Raw genomic sequence first — 17630 nt, 5'->3', positions numbered from 1 at the left:
ATAGGGATAGAGGGAACATTCCTGAACTTCATAACATCTATCTATGAAAGACCCACAGCAAATATCATCCTCAATGGGAAAAAGCTCACAGCCTTCCCATTGAGATCAGGAACATGACAAGGATGCCCACTCCCACCACTCTTGTTCAACATGGTATTAGAAGTCCTAGCAACAGCAATCAGACAACAAAGAGAAATAAAAGGTATCCAGATTGGCAATGAAGAAGTCAAACTCTCTCTTTTTGCAGATGACATGATTCTTTATATGGAAAACCCAAAGACTCCACCCTCAAACTACTAGAATTCATACAGCAATTCAGTAACGTGGCAGGATACAAAGTCAATGTACAGAAACCAGTGGCTTTCTTATACACTAACAATGAAAATACAGAAAGGGAAATTAGAGAATCGATTCCATTTACTATAGCACCAAGAACCATAAGATATCTGGGAATAAACCTAACCAAAGAGGTAAAGGATCTGTACTCGAGGAACTATAGAGCACTCATAAAAGAAACTGAAGAAGACACAAAAAGATGGAAGACATTCCATGCTCTTGGATCGGAAGAATAAACATTGTTAAAATGTCTATACTGCCTAGAGTAATCTATACTTTTAATGCCATTCCGATCAAAATTCCACCAGTATTTTTTAAGGAGCTGGAGCAGATAATCCTAAAATTTGTATGGAATCAGAAGAGACCCTGAATTGCTAAGGAAATGTTGAAAAACAAAAATAAAACTGGCGGCATCACATTACCTGATTTCAAGCTTTACTACAAAGCTGTGATCACCAAGACAGCATGGTACTGGCATAAAAACAGACACATAGACCAGTGGAACAGAGTAGAGAGCCCAGATATGGACCCTCAACTCTATGGTCAAATAATCTTCGACAAAGCAGGAAAAAATATGCAGTGGAAAAACGACAGTCTCTTCAATAAATGGTGCTGGGAAAATTGGACAGCTATATGTAGAAGAATGAAACTCGACCATTCTCTTACACCATACACAAAGATAAGCTCAAAATGGATAAAAGACCTCAATGTGAGACAGGAATCCATCAGAATCCTAGAGGAGAACATAGGCAGTAACCTCTACGATATCAGCCACAGCAACTTCTTTCAAGATATGTCTCCAAAGGCAAAGGAAACAAAAGCAAAAATGAACTTTTGGGACTTCATCAGGATCAAAAGCTTCTGCACATCAAAGGAAACAGTCAACAAAACAAAGAGGCAACCCACAGAATGGGAGAAGATATTTGCAAATGACAGTACAGACAAAAGGTTGATATCCAGGATCTATAAAGAACTTCTCAAACTCAACACACACAAAACAGATAATCATATCAAAAAATGGGCAGAAGACATGAACAGACACTTCTCCAATGAAGACATACAAACGGCTATCAGACACATGAAAAAAAATGTTCATCGTCACTAGCCATCAGGGAGATTCAAATTAAAACCACATTGACATACCACCTTACACCAGTTAGAATGGCCAAAATCAGCAAGACAGGAAGCAACATGTGTTGGAGAGGATGTGGAAAAAGGGGAACCCTCTTACACTGTTGGTGGGAATGCAAGTTGGTGCAGCCACTTTGGAGAACATTGTGGAGATTCCTCAAGAAATTAAAAATAGAGCTTCCCTATAACCATGCACTACTGGGTTTTTACCCCAAAGATACAGATGTAGTGAAAAGGGCCATCTGTACCCCAATGTTTATAGCAGCAATGGCCATGGTTGCCAAACTGTGGAAAGAACCAAGATGCCCTTCAATGGGCGAATGGATAAAGAAGATGTGGTCCATATACACTATGGAGTATTATGCCTCCATCAGAAAGGATGAATATCCAACTTTTGTATCAACATGGACAGGACTGGAGGAGATTATGCTGAGTGAAATAAGTCAAGCAGAGAGAGTCAATTATCATATGGTTTCACTTATTTGTGGAGCCTAACAAATAACATGGAGGACATAGGGAGATGGAGAGGAGATGGGAGTTGAGGGAAATTGGAAGGGGAGGTGAACCATGAGAGACTATGGACTCTGAAAAACAATCTGAGGGTTTTGAAGGAGTGGGGGGTGGGAGGTTAGGGGAGACAGATGGAGGGAATTAAAGAGGGCACATATTGCATGGAGCACTGGGTGTGGTGCAAAAACAATGCATTCTGTTATGCTGAAAAGAAATAAAAAAATAAAAAAATAAAAAAAAATCCTTCAAGAATTTTTAATTTATTGGTAGTAGAGAGAAGCTCCATCTTTCCTTTGTGAATGTTAAGTTGGGATGCCATATGCCTGCATTTGTCTGTGGTCGTGTTCTCCTCTTACTTTACCAAAAGGAGATATGGTTGAACAGTATGAATGAAACACAGGGAGAAGCAGATCCAAGAAATGAAAGGAAGTCTAGATAGTTCCATACGAATTGATGACATCCTTAAGTCTAGTTACAATGAAAGCTTTTACCAGTTTCTTGGACCAAGTGCTCTCTCTCACTCCCTTTCTCTTATCTTTTTCTATTTCTCTCCTACTCTCCATTCTAAAATTATATTGAGTTGAAGTTTTACCATTTGAAAGCAACAAATCTGTTCAGCACAGCACATTGTTTTTCTGGTCTTCAGTAACTGCCTTCTGTATTTTTAGGTTATCACACCCATTCCCTTCTTTATCTTCAGTTATTAGCCAGGACACAGGAGGCATCCTGCATCACTGTATTTCCTCCTGTCTTTGTCTTTCAATTGCTCATGCTGTGGTGAAATGAGCTATTTGGGTGTCAGACTGAAAATCTGTCAGAGGAGCTTTTTCTGATTTCCATCTTCTCCTCATGAATAAAAAGTAGAGATTTTAGAGGTGAGTGAATGTAGCTCTGTCATTTTATTAATGAGAAATCAATGTTTTGGAAACATTTCCTAAGGTGAAAGGTAGAGCTTGATTCAAGTGTCACCAAATTTATGGTGCAGGGATATTTCCTTCACTGCAGGCTGCTCCTCCAATCTCACCAGGGTCATTTTTCTCTCCTGGAAACTTGAGAAAGATCCTTTTCTGCCTTGGTTCTGGTGAGTGAGAGGAGAGTTCACACCATCTTTGGAATATGGACCAATCCCTCTACGGTCATACATTTAACCTAGTTGCATAAACTCTACATTCTGTAAAATTAATGTCAATGAGTTTAGGGTCTTTCATAAAGTCTTTTTTACTTTTTATTGCTATATCAGTCTATACAAAAATACTTAAAGATAGAATATTCTATATCTTTTTTGATTCCAAAACTAACCATATTCCTCAACTTCTGAATAGCTATTACTTCCTGAATATTTCTGGTTTCATTTCTTGTTTTTTTTGTTCTTTTTAAGATTTTATTTACTTATTTGTCAGAGAAAGAGAGAGACAGAAAGAGAGTGCACAAGCAGTGGGAGCAGCAGGCAGTGGAAGAAGCAGACTCCCTCTGAGCAAGGAGCCCAATGCCAGACTTGATCCCAGGACCCTGGTATCATGACCTGAACCAAAGTCAGATGCTTAACTGACTGAGCTACCCAGGCATTCCTCTGGTTTCATTTCTAACATAAACATTAATATTGTGCTTAAGATTTATTCACCTGCCAGGAACCAGCAAATCAACAACCAATAAGACATATTTCAAGCCTGAAAAATGCATCTTAAAAATAACTAAGTTAATTTGTTAACAGCATTAAAAGATTTCAAATTCATCACAAAATCTTTGTTAGGAACCAAATGGGAATGGGCCTCACTTTTTTTTAAATTATTTTTTTTATTAAGGTATAATTGACATATGAAATTATATTAGTTTTGGGTATGCAACATAATGAGTCTATATTTCTATACACTGTGACATGATCACCACAAGTTTAGTTTCCTTCTGCCACCTTATAAATTTACATAATATGCAATACAATGTTATTGACAACAGTCACCATGTTGAACATCACTGAATTTATCTCCTACCCCTTCCATTTTCCAACTCCTCAAACCCCTCCCCTCTCCAATAACCATCAAATTTGTTCTCTACATCCATGACTTTGTTATTTTTTTTTAAATTTTTTAGATTCCACATATATGTGAGATTATATAGTGTTTGTTTTTTTCTCCATCTAACTTATTTTACTCAGTATAATACTCTTTTTTTTTTTTCCCTGAGAGAGAAAACATGCAAGAATTGGGAGAGAGGGGCAGAGGAAGAGCAAGAGGAAGAGAGAAAATCTCCAGCAGACTCCCTGCTGAGCATGGAGCCCCACATGGGGCATGATCTTACAACCCTGAGATCATGGCAAATGTGGAAATCAAGAATCAGATGCTTAATTGGCTGAGCCACCAGGCACCCCTACTCAGCATAATATTCTCAAGGTCCATCCATGTTGTAACTAATTACAATGTTTCATTCTTTTTTATGGCTGAATAATACTCTAGTGTTTGTGTATGTGTACCCCACATTTTTATCCATTCGTCCATCAATAGACCCTTAGGTTGTTTTCATATCTTGGCTATTGTGAATAATGCTGCAATGAAGATCAAGGTGCATTTATCTTTTCAATTTAGTGTTTTCAATTTCTTCAGATAAATACCCAGAATTGGAATTGCTAGATCATATGGTAGTCCTCCTTTTATTTTTTTGAGAAACCACCATCTTGTTTTTCATAGTAGCTGTAGTAATTTATAACCCCTCAAAAATGTATGAGGGTTACCTTTTCTCCATATCATTGCCAAAACTTGTTATTTCTTGTATTTTTGATACTAGCCACTGAGACTGGTGTGAGATAATATTTCACTGTAGTTTTTATTTGCATTTTCTTGATGATTAATGATGTTGAGAATCCTTTTCTGGTTCTCTTTGGCTATCCATACTTTGGAAAAAAATGTTTATTCATATCCTCTGCCCATTTTTAAATCAATCATTGTTTTTTAATATTGAATTGTGTAATTCTTTATATATTTTAGATATTAACCACTTACTGGATTTATGATTTACAATTATGTTTTTCCATTCAGTTAGTTACCTTTTTATTTTATTATGCTGATTGTTCCTTTTGCTATTCAAAAGCTTTTTATTTTGATGTAGTCTCATTTGTTTTTTTTTACTTTTGTTACTGATGCTTTTGGAGTCAGATCCAAAAAAAAATCACCAAAACCAACACCAACGTTAAGGACCTTACTACATGTCTTTTGCCAAGAATCTTATGGTTGCTGGTCTTAAATTCAAGTCGTTAATCCATTTTGAGTTTATTTCTGTGTATGTCAAAATACAGTGGTCCAGTTTTATTCTTTTGCATGTGGCTGTACAGTTTTTAAAATACCATTTATTAAAGAGATTGTCTTTTCTTCATCATATATTCTTTTCTTCATCATATATTCTTGCTTCTTTTGCAGCAAATTATTTATGGATGTTTTATATTCTGTTCCATTGTTCTGTGTATCTGTGTATCTGATTCCATGCCAATATCATACTGTTTTGATAATATAGCTTATATATATGTAATTTAGTTTAAAATCAAGGAGCATGGTGTCTCCAGCTTTGTTCTTTCTCAAGACTGCTTTGGATATTTGGGATCTTTTGTGATTCCATACAAATTTTTGAATTGTTTTCCATTTCAGTGAAAAAGGCCATTGGAATCTTGATAGGGATTACATTGAATTTATAGATTGCTTTGGGTAATATGGGCATTTTAACAATATTAACTCTCCCAATCCATGAGCACAGAATATCTTTTCCATTTATTGGTGTCTTCAGTTTCTTTCATCAACGTTTAGTAGTTTTCAGTATACAAGTCTTTCACATCCTTGGTTAAATTTATTCCTAGGTGTTTTATTATTTTTGATGCAATTGTAAATAGGATTGTTTCTTAATTATTCTGGTAGTTTTGTTGTTTGTGTATAAAATGCAACATATTTTTGCATATTGATATTGTATCCTGCAACTTTATTGAATTCATTTATTAGTACTAGCAGGGGTTTTTTTGTTTGTTTGTTTGTTTGTTTTTTTGCATCTTTAGGGCTTCCTATACATAAAATTATGTCACATCACAAATAGTGAGTTTTACTTTTTCTTTTCCAATTTGGATGCATTTTATTTGTTTGTTTGTTTGTTTTTATAATTGCTCCAGTTCAGACATTCAATACTATGTTGGACAAAAATGGCAACAGTGTGTATACTTGTCTTATTCCTCATTTTAGAGAAAAAGATTTCAGCTTTATTCTATTGAGTATGAAGTTAGCTCTGGGCTTGTCATATGATTTTTGTCTTTCATTTTGTACCTGTGATATATTATGTTGATTGATTTGCAGGTTTTGAACCATCCTTGCAACCCTGGAAAAAATCCCACTTGATCAAAATGTTCTTTTAATGTATTGTTGAATTTGGTTTGCTAATATCTTGTTGAGGATTTTTGCATCTATGTTCATCAGGGATATTACCTGTAATAACAAGTGGTGCCCTTATCTGATTTTTGTATTAGGGTAATGCTGGTGAAGTAAAATGAATTTGGAAGTATTCCCTTCTTGAGTATAACTCAATACCATAGTGAGATACCACCTCATACCTGTCAGAATGGCTAAAATTAACAATACTGAAAGCAACAGATATTGATGAGGATGTGGAGCACTCTTATATTATTGGTGGAAATGCAAATTGGTGCAGCCACTCTGGAAAACTGTGGAGAGTCCTCAGAAAGTTAAAAATAGAACTACCCTATGACCCAGCAATTGCACTACTAGGTATTTACCCAAAGTATACAAAAATACAGATTCGGGGGTGCCTCAGTGGCTCAGTTAAGCATCTCACTCTTGTTCTAAACTCAGGTCTTGATTTCAGGGTTGTGAGTTCAAGCCCTTTGTTGGGTTCCACACTGGGTGTGGAGCCTACTTAAAAAAAAAACAACAGATTTGAAGGAGCACCTGCACCTTGATGTTTATAGCAGCAATGTCAACAATAGCCAAACTATGGAAAGAGCCCAAGTGTCCATCAACTGATGAATGGATAAAGGAGAAGCTTTGAAATACATATATATACACACATATATATGCACACACACATACAGAGAGACATATATCCAGCTTTGATGAATATGTGTATATATATATATATATTCAATTTCAGTTATATATATATATGTGTGTGTATATATATATATATATATATATGTATTCATATATACAAATATATATGACTAGTACTCAGCCATCAAAAAGAATGAAATCTTGCCATTTCCAATGATGTGAATGGAGTTACAGTGTATTATACTAAGTGAAATAAATCAGTCAGAGAAAGACAAACATGAATTCACTTACATGTAGGATTTAGTAAACAAAACAGATGAACATACAGGAGGGGAAACAAAAGAGGGAAGCAAACCATAAGAGACTCTTAATGATAGAGAACAAATTGAGGGTAGATGCAGGGACGAGGGTAGAGGATGGGCTAAATGGATACTGGGCATTAAAGAGGACACTTGTTATGATGAGCATTGGATGTTATACGTAAGTGATGAAATCACCAAATTCTACTCCTGAAACCGAAATTATACTGCATGTAAACTAACTAGAATTTAAATAAAAATTTGGAAGAGAAAAACAGAAATGTTCCTTTCTCTTTAAAACTTTGGAAGAGTTTGAGGATAAATATTAAATCTTCTTTGAATGTTTGATGGAATTCACCAGTGAAGCCATCTGTTCTTGGACTTTTGTTTTGGCTGAGGTTTTTTGTTTGTTTGTTTGTTTGTTTGTTTTTGGCTTTTGTCTTTAAGAGTTAATTTATTTGAGAAAGAGAGAGAGAGAAAGCCTGAGTGGTAGGAGGGTCAGAGGGAAATGAAGAAGCAGACTCCCCACTGAGGAGGGAGACTGACAATGAATGTGGGGCTCAATCCCAGGACTCTGGAATCATGACCCAAGTGGAAGGCAGACACTTAATCCACTGAGCCACCCAGGCACCCCTCTGGCGAGGTTTTTCATTAGGATTCAACCTCTTTGCTAGTACCAATTTTGTATATCTTCATGATTTAGTGTTGGGAGACTATATGTTTCTAGGAATTTATCATTTTTTTTAGGTTGTCCTATTTGTTGGCATATAATTGTTTATAGTTGTCTGTTAATGATTTTTTTGTATTTCTTTGGTATCTGTTTAACTTTCCCTCTTTGATTTGTGATTTTATTTGAGACACTCTCTTCTTTTCTTAGTGAATCTAACTAAAGGTTTATTAATTTTTTTCAAAGAACAAGTTCTTAGTTTCACTGATCTTTTCTATTGTGTTTTTAGTTTCTATTTCATTTATTTCTGCTCTGATCTTTATTGTTTTCTTCCTTCTACTAATTTTGGGCTTTGTTTGTTTCTTCTTTTCTGTAGTTCAAATGCAGAGTTAGTCTGTTTATTTCAAGATTTTTCTTCTTTCTTGAGATAGGCCTGTATTGCTATAAAGTTGTTGTAAGTACTGCTTTTGCTGTTTCATAGATTTTGATGTGTTGTGTTTTCATCTACATTTGTCTCAAGTTATTTTTTTGAATTTATCCTTCAGTTTCTTCAACAATCCACTGGTTGTTCAGTAGCATGTTATTTAGCTTCCACATATTTGTGATTTTTCCAGTTTTCTTTTTGTGACTGATTTTCAGTTTAATACCACTATGGTCAGAAAAGACGCTTGGCATGATTTCAGTCTTAGACTTATCGAGACTTGTTTTGTGGTCTAACATATGATCTATCTTGGAGAAGTTTCCATGGGCACTTGAAAAGAATGTATGTTCTGTTGTCTCTGGATGGAATGTTCTGTAAGTGTCTGTTGTGTCCATCTGCCTAACATGTCACTTAAGGCCAATGTTTCCTTATTAATTTTTCTGTCTAGATTATCTATTCATTGATATAAGTGGGGTATTAAAGTCTTCTACTTTATACAGATATTTGTCGACCTGGTGGAGACATATCAACAGCAGATTCATTTCCCACTCAAAACTGGGAAGCAATGTAGAAATTATTTATCCTTCTCTCTTATTCTTAGAAATAAGTGGTTCTCTTGTCCACATTTTTATGTACTAACTTCTTACATCATTAGTTCTGTTTAATCTCATTCTTTTTCTAGTGCCACTTTGGTTCCTTGCTTCATGAAGGGCAGGTCCAGTGCAAGAACTTTGGTGGGGAGGATGGGTAAGAGACTTAATCCTCTTTTTTTTTTTTGTTAGCATGTTCATGTGGACAGGGAAGCTGAGTCTGGTGGCCGTGTGAATTTCTGGGAAATTTCTGAGGCAGGGAACCAGCATCAAAATATTCTACTTCTTTCTAATGAAAGCCTTTTTGTAATCCCTAGCAAGGACAAAGATTCTATCTTAGGTGCTTAGTTAGTAACAACTTAGATGACTAGACTTTTGGGAAGATCCAGCTTTATAGTGTAGAAGAATATTTACATGGGACTAGGGAAACCTAGTCTGTCCTTAGATTCATATTAGCTGAATGACATAGGACAAATTGATACTCCAGGCTTTTGGATTAGATTACCTCAAAGTTCTCTTATTGGTATAATGTTTCATGACTCTTCTATTATAGTTGGCAGTATAGGGCCCAGGCAAAGGCATAACCCTGGATATTTATATACAGACTGATCAGGCTAAATATTCTATCCATGTGGTTAGCTGATTTCCACTTCCTCCATCTAGTCTTGTTTAAAGGAACAAGGAATCAACAGGACTCTGTACGTACCTGCAAAAACAAATTGCATGTGCTATTTGGAGAGAGTCTACTATTATTATGGTTTTTAATTGGAAAGATAACTCTTTTTTAGTTATTCTGCTATGCTTTTTGACTTCCAACAGTGGTATTTTTAAATTCTGTTCCTTGAAACAATGTTAATAAATGTTCTTCATTAAAAAGCTCAGTAATGATATAGATTTAGTAAACACTAGATCATGTAATCCTCTAGCAATTTATTGTTCTTTGGCTACTAATATTTCTGCTATAGAGATCCCTGCTTAATTTCTTTTTAAACACAGTATGATAGGCAGAATAATTCTTTCCAATGATGTCCATGTTCTAATCCGCAGAACCTATGTATATGTTGTTATATGGTGGGGGGAATTAAAGCTACAGATGGAACTAAGGTTACATGTCAGTTTACCTTGAAATGAGATTTCCCTGGATTATTTGAATGGGTTTAGTGTAATCACAAGTCTTTAAAAATGGAAGACAGAAATGGAATAGTCAATTTTAGAGTCAGAGAAAGAATTGATTGGGCATTGCTGGCTCTGAAGATGGAAGGAGGTAAGTTTTAGAAGCTGGAAAAGCCAAGAAAATGATTCCTCCCTGGATCCTCCAAAAGGAACACAGTCCTGTTGATACTTTGAGTTTTACCCAAGAAAACCTGTTTTCACCTCTTGCTGCTAGAATTGTAAAACACATAATAAATATGTGTTGTTTTAAGCCACCAAGTTTGTAGTAATTTATTACAGCAGCCATAAGATACTAATACAGTGTTTTACAAAATCATATGACCATAGAATACTTAATATCTCCTAGATCTTGTATCCAAATTTGGAACAAAATTTGGAGACTGATGGTCTCAGTCCCTCACCTTATTCTCTAAATTAGCCCTGTTCAATAGAGTTTCCTGCACTGATGGATATCATTTATACATGTGCTATGGTAACCACTAGCTACAGGTAGTTACTGAGCACCTCATTGTGGTTGGTGCAAGTGAAAAAGTGAAATTTAAATTTTATTTTATCATCATTAATTTAAATTTAAATAGCTACATGTCACTACTCGCTAGTGTATTGGACAGTACAGCTTTTTTTTTTAAGATTTTATTTATTTATTTGACAGAGAGAGACACAGCAAGAGAGGGAACACAAGCAGAGGGAGTGGGAGAGGGAGAAGCAGGTTTCCTGTCGAGCAGGGACCCCAACACAGGGCTTGATCCCTGGACCCTGGGGTCATGACCTGAGCCAAAAACAGGCGCTTAATGACTGAGTTACCCAGGCACCCCTGGACAATACAGTTTTAGATCAAAGTTTTCAGATTCAGTTGCTTATAAAGGCCAGTGTATATAAAAATGAGAAGCTTAGGGGCGCCTGGGTGGCTCAGTGGGTTAAAGCCTCTGCTTTTGGCTCAGGTCATGATCCCAGGGTCCTGGGATCGAGCCCCGCATCGGGCTCTCTGCTCAGCAGGGAGCCTGCTTCTTCCTCTCTCTCTGCTTGCCTCTCTGCCTACTTGTGATCTCTGTCTGTCAAATAAAAAAAAAATGAGAAGCTTATCTAATATAAATAAGATAACAGTGAAAGACTTAAGACGAATAGCACTGACTCTTGGTCAGTGTTCTAGAAACTGACAATGGAATGGAAGAAAGGTGTTCTTCAGAGGGTGTACCTTGGCCATAAGGGAGAGAGCTACTCTGCTCCTGCCAGTTATAGCAATGAGGAAACAGATAGTTATTATCAGAAGTAAATTTTCAAGAGAAGCTAGGAATTTGGGTTTTTATCTTAACTACTCAGATCCCTCAAAGTCTCAGATAAAAGCAAACATACCTACGAGGCACATCAGCTGGTAGAATTTTAGTTTCAATGCCCTGAGAAAGAATGATGCAGAAAGTTTTTCTTTATTTTAATTCTGAGGCCCTGGCCTAAGGAAGAGATGTGCATATCAGCTGTTGAGTACAGTGGTACAGACTGGGGCACTGCACAAGGACACATATATTGTGAGTCATCATTGACATTGCACAAATGAAGGATGCATGCAATTATTCAGATAATTTTTTGGCAAATAGTGGTAAAGTAATTTGTTCTAAGAAAGTCAGCACATTATGACAATTTTCCAGTAGATGGAAATAAATTACCTTGAAAACAAGAATTTTTAATTTATTTTTATATTGCTGTATGTGGGCAATATAAAATGTGGGCAAGTCTGATAAGGAGAGATTCAAAGGAGAATATCTGGGAAGGCTGCCTATCAGATAAAATTCAACTTTATGAATCTACTATTTATAAACTCTGAACTTTTTTTTCTTATACATTCATTAAAAGAAAAGATCTGGGGGCAACTGGATAACTTAGTTCATTAAGTGTCTGCCTTCAGCTCAGGTCATGATCCCAGGGTCCTGGGTTTGAGTCCTGTGTCAGACTCCCTGTCAGTGAGGAGCCTACTTCTCCCTCTCCCTTTGCCCCTTCTCCTGCTTGTGCTCTTTCTTTCTCTCTTCATCCCCCCACCCTCAAATAAATACATAGAATCTTAAAAAAAAAAATCTCAAACTTTCCCAAAGGATGCCAGAACAACTTATACCAGCTGAGTATTCCTGCTATGTTCTCTCAGAGAGCGCTCTGTTTTGCATATCACTGCTCTTCATTGCATTGTCTTTTTAAATTGATTTAAAAATCAATTTCTTCTCTTTATTTCCTTCTCTTTCTTCTTCCTTTTATGGTCCCAGTGCCTGCTAACAGAAAACTCAGATAGAATCTGCTCCATAGTTTCTTGTTGAAAGAATTTTTTTTCCTCTTGTATACCCTGTACAGGTATCCTTTTTCTTTCTAGCTCCACCTGTTTTCTTTTTTTTTTTTTCCAATCCTTGTTTTTACCTCTCTCTGTCCTCTTTTGCCTCATTTTCTCATTCTCTGCCTTCATCTCTCTGTCCTCACTTCTCTCACATTGTGTCTTTGTCACGTGCTGACTTGTTTCCGTCTCCCTCTCATTCACTTTCCTTTTTCTTTTCTCTCTCATTTCTCACTCTGCTCACTATTTCCAGTTCTGTCTTCGATTGTTCCCTCAAGTGGGGATTTGGAATCCAAAAAATTGAGACAGCAAAAGGTGTGACACATCAACCTTAATTTCCCAGTTGTTTCTTTATCAGGAAGTTTCAGGCTTTTCTTCTTTCCACGATGTGAAAACATGCTGGAGAATGAGTGACAGGTGCTTTCAAATATGAAAATCTTTCTCAAAAGCATCAGGGTGAAGCCACTTGAAAAGTCATTGACCTTCAGCAACAGACATCTCCTAGTGGCAGCTTCCCTCTTCCTTCTCTTTCTTTCTTTTATTTGAGAAAACAAGCTGGAAGCATCAAGGTGGAATTTGCTGAGGCAAATGAGAATCAAAGAGCTGCCTATTATAGTTTCCATGGAGTCCACTCTTGGGTCAGAAGAAGTGGTGAGCCCGGCATTCAGAGAGATTACTGTGCCTCTAACATCACACCAACAGCACTGGAGAAAATAGTTGGGCCAAAGAGTTGTAAATGAAGAAAGGGAACTGGCTGTGCCTTGCTTTCTTTCTTGCATTGCTTTCAGAGGCTCAGCTGTGAAGAAGCAGAGCTGCCATTCTGCCTCAGACAGCCTACTTTGCTTTAAATTATTCTGGACTGGGTCACATGGGCCAGTAACAGGTGTTCAAGTGAAAGGCTTTACTTAGTTTCTTTTTGCAATGATTCAGAAGCAGAATTATTTATTTATTTACTTACTTACTTATTTACTTATTTATAGAAATATTTTTTAAAAGCAAAATTTCTTTATTTTCAATTAAGCACCTGTTATTGTGTGATCAGATGTATACTTGGTGGACTCAGATGTATGGGTGACAGTGACATTAATAATTAGGAAGTCCCAGAGTCCCTTTTTTTTCTGGTGAATTACGTAGAAATCAGCTAGTCATACCAACTGGACTTGATAGAAAGTTTGTTTTCAGGAGATGGGTAACACCAAAATCTTTTGCTTTCCCATATATTACAAAAGGAACCAGTTTATGGACCAGCTTTAGGACTTCTCATTTAAATCACAACTGAGTTCAACAAGAGCATCTTTCTGCTGGCCACTTTCTGAAGCTGGTCCCCGATTTCCCTATAACCAGTCAAAATGACTTCTTTCGTATGAGTGACTGACTCATTTCCCTTGTATATATACCACATCTTCTTTACCCATTCATCTTGAGCTGCTATTTGACTATTGTAAATAATACTGCAATAAACAGGGATGCATATACCTATTTTTCCCCCATCACACATACATTTTTTTATATTGGACAAACTAAACTTTTTTTCTTCATTCTTAATTGTTTTGCAGGTTTTTTTTTTTTAAGATTTTATTTATTTATTTGACAGACAGAGATCACAAGTAGGCAGAGAGGCAGGCAGAGGGAGAGAGGGGGAGAAGCAGGCTTCCCGCTGAGCAGAGAGCCCGATATGGGGCTTGATCCCAGGACCCTGGGATCAGACCTGAGCCGAAGGCAGAGGCTTTAACCCACTGAGCCACCCAGGCGCCCCAATTGTTTTGCAGTTTTATTCACATTCCAATTAGTTGTCATATACTCTAATATTGGTTTCAGGTGTATGATATAGTGTTTAAACACTTCCATATAACATCCTGTGCTCATCTCAACTGTACTCCTTAATCCCCATCACCTATTTGCCCCTTTCCCACCACCTACCTCCCCTCTGGTAACCATCAGTTTGTTCTCTATAGTTAAATGTCTATGTTTTGGTTTTTCTCTCTCTCTTTTTCCTTTTGGTCAATGTTTTATTTCTTAAATTCTACATATGAATGAAATCATATGGTATTTGTCTTTCTTTGATTGACTTATTTCATTAGCATTATACTCTCTAGCTCCATCCAAGTTGCAAATGGAAAGATTTCCCTCTTTTTTATGGCTGAGTAATATTCCATTATATAGATAGATATCTAGATATCTATCTATCTATCTATATCTTATCTTGCTTGTCCATTCATCAGTCAGTGGACCTTTGGGTTGCTTCCATAATTTGGCTGTTATAGATAATGTGTATAAACATTGGTGTGTGTGTATCCCTTTGAAGAGTATTATTGTATTCTTCATGTAAATACCTAGTAGTGCAATTGCTCGATCATAAGATAGTTGTATTTTTAACTTTTTGAGGAAATTCCATACTGTTTTTTCCAGAGTGACAGATCCACTTTGCATTCCCAACAGTACAAGAGGGTTCTCCTTTTCCATATCCTTGTCAGCAACCATTGTTTCTTGTGTTTTTGATTTTTGCCATGCTGACAGGCGTAAGGTGATAATTCTGTTTAGTTTTGATTTACAAAACTGATCATGATAAGTGATGTTGAGCATATTTTCATGTTGGCCATCTATGTCTTCTTTGGAAAAATGTCTATTCATGTGTTCTGCCTATTTTTTCCCATTTTATTTTATTTTATTTCTTTTCAGTGTTCCAGCATTCATTGTTTATGCACCACACCCAGTGCTCCATGCAATACATATCCTCCATGATACTCACCACCAGGCTCACCCAACCCCATGCTCCCTCCCCTCCAAAACCCTCAGTTTGTTTCTCAGAGTCCACAGTCTCTCATGGTTTGTCTCCCCTTCTGATTTCCCCCAAATCACTTCTCCTCTCCATCTCCCAATGTCTTCCATGTTATTCCTTATGCTCCATAAGTAAGTGAAACCATATGATACTTGGCTCTCTCTGCTTGACTTATTTCACTCAGCATAATCTCCTCCAGTCCTGTCCTTGTTGATACAAAAATGGGGGTACTCATCCTTTCTGATGGAGGCATAATACTCCATTGTATATATGGACCACATCTTCCTTATCCATTCGTCCATTGAAGGGCATCTTGGTTCTTTCCAGAGTTTGGTGACTGTAGCCATTGCTGTTATGAACATTGGGGTACAGATGGCCCTTCTTTTCACTACATCTGTATCTTTGGGGTAAATACCCAGTAGTGCAAATGCAGGATCACAGGGAAGCTCTCTTTTTCATTTCTTAAGGAATCTCCACATTGTTTTCCAAAGTGGCTGCATGAACTTGCATTCCCACCAACAGTGTAAGAGGGTTCCCCTTTCTTCACATCCTCTTCAACACATGTTGCTTACTGTCTGCCTATTTTTAATTAGATTATTCATTTTTGGGGTGTTGAGTTTTATAAGTTCTTCATAGATTTTTGATACTAACCCTTTATCAGATATGACATTTGCAAATACCTTCTCCCATTCCGTAGGTTGCTTTTAGTTTTGTTGATTGTTTCCTTCACTGAGCAGAAGCTTTTTATTTTAATGTAGTCCCAATAGTTTATTTTTACCTTTATTTCCCTTGCCTCAGGAGACATATCTAGAAAAAATTTCTGTTATGGCTGATGTAAGAGACATTCTGCCTATTCTCTCTTCTAGGGTTTTTATGGTTTCAGGTCTCACATTTAAGTCCTTAATCCATTTTGAGTTTATTTTATATTTTTATTTTTATTTTATTTATTTATTTTTTAATTCAATTTCATTTTTTAATCTTTATTTTATGTTTATTTTATTTTTTTAAATTAAAACTTTTACTTTGACTTACAGTTGATTGAACAAAACTGAAGACTCAGTAGGTAAATACGTATGCTCTCCCTTGCTCTTTCTGCTCTTTCTTGCTCTTTCAATCTCACTGGCCTTTTTTATTCTCCTGAATTCCTCACATTCTTCCTGTTCTTTATTTTTCACAGAATGCTCCTTTTTATCGTCTTCAAGTTCTTCACTTTTACTTGTCGCTCAGCTCTCCTTAGGTGTCACTCCCTTTGGGAAACCATCACTGGTTTTCTGACTATTAGAATATTACAAAAACCTTCCAAATACGGGATTTCACCCATGTAGGAAATACACCTTTCCATGTATTTCTCCTGGTTGTGACTTAATATTTGTGTGACTATTTGATTAATATCTGTCTCTCCTACCGGTCTGTATGCTCCAGCGATACAGGGACTGATTTGGATTACTTTCATCTAGTGTTTGGTAATGAGCTTACTACATGGTAAGGGTTCAATAAATATTTTTAAGTGAGTAAATGGATGAATGAAAAACAGGACCAGAGCTTCCCCGCATGTGTGCACTTTATCTGGGTGCACCTGGTCCGCCTGAGAACCCCTAGGCACCAATCCTAGTCCCCCTAGTGGTCTCATTTCCACTCCAACATGATGAAAGACACTATCAGGAACCAGGAGAAACTCACCAAACTGCAAGTACAAGTGCACATTTGTGGGAAAGGAACTACTCATGGAAAGAAGAAGGTGATTCACAGAATGGCTAAAGCAGATGACAGAAAACTTCAGTTCTCCTTAAAGAAGTTAGGGGTAAACAACACCTCTGATATTGAAGAAGTGCATATGTTCACAAACCAAGGAATAGAGATCCACTTTAACAACCTAAAAGTACAGGCATTGCTGGCCACAAACATTTTCACCATTACAGGTTATGCTGAGACAAACAGCTGACAAAAATGCTACCAAGCATCTTCAACCAACTTGCTGCAGTCTGACCAGTTTAAGAAGACTAGCGGAAGCTCTGCCCAAATAATCCGTGGGTGGAAAAGCCCCAGTTGCTACTAGAAAGAATGATGATGATAAAGTTCTAGAACTTGTGGAGCATTTTGATGAGCCTTCCAAGAATGAAGCAAACTGAGTTGTGTCAGATTCTGAAGAAGATAAAACTTGAAGAAGTTCCTGGGAGCTGCTATTTTATATAATGACTGCTTTTCAAGATTTTATTCATGGGTCTGATAAAATCTAGACCTCTAATATTTTTAAGCCCAAGCTCCTTGAACCCTGCAGCTCTTTTCAGTTTTTGCTTCTACACAATTTATTCTTTGCAACTAATTAAGCTGAGGAAACCTGGGAATAAAGTTTGAAACAAGATTGATAAAGTTCTTTGTC

At 36.7% G+C, this 17630-nt stretch overlaps 1 pseudogene; it reads left to right on the top strand.

The window, feature by feature from the left end:
* Positions 1 to 16895: 16895 nt before the first annotated feature.
* Positions 16896 to 17379, top strand: LOC125092988 (transcription factor BTF3-like; annotated as a pseudogene).
* Positions 17380 to 17630: the final 251 nt, after the last annotated feature.

The sequence above is a fragment of the Lutra lutra genome, chromosome 1 (genome assembly GCF_902655055.1).
Source record: "Lutra lutra chromosome 1, mLutLut1.2, whole genome shotgun sequence".
Taxonomy (NCBI): Eukaryota; Metazoa; Chordata; class Mammalia; order Carnivora; family Mustelidae; genus Lutra; species Lutra lutra.
The sequence above is the reverse complement of the archived record's forward strand: the minus strand, read 5'-3'. Positions and strand labels throughout refer to the sequence as shown.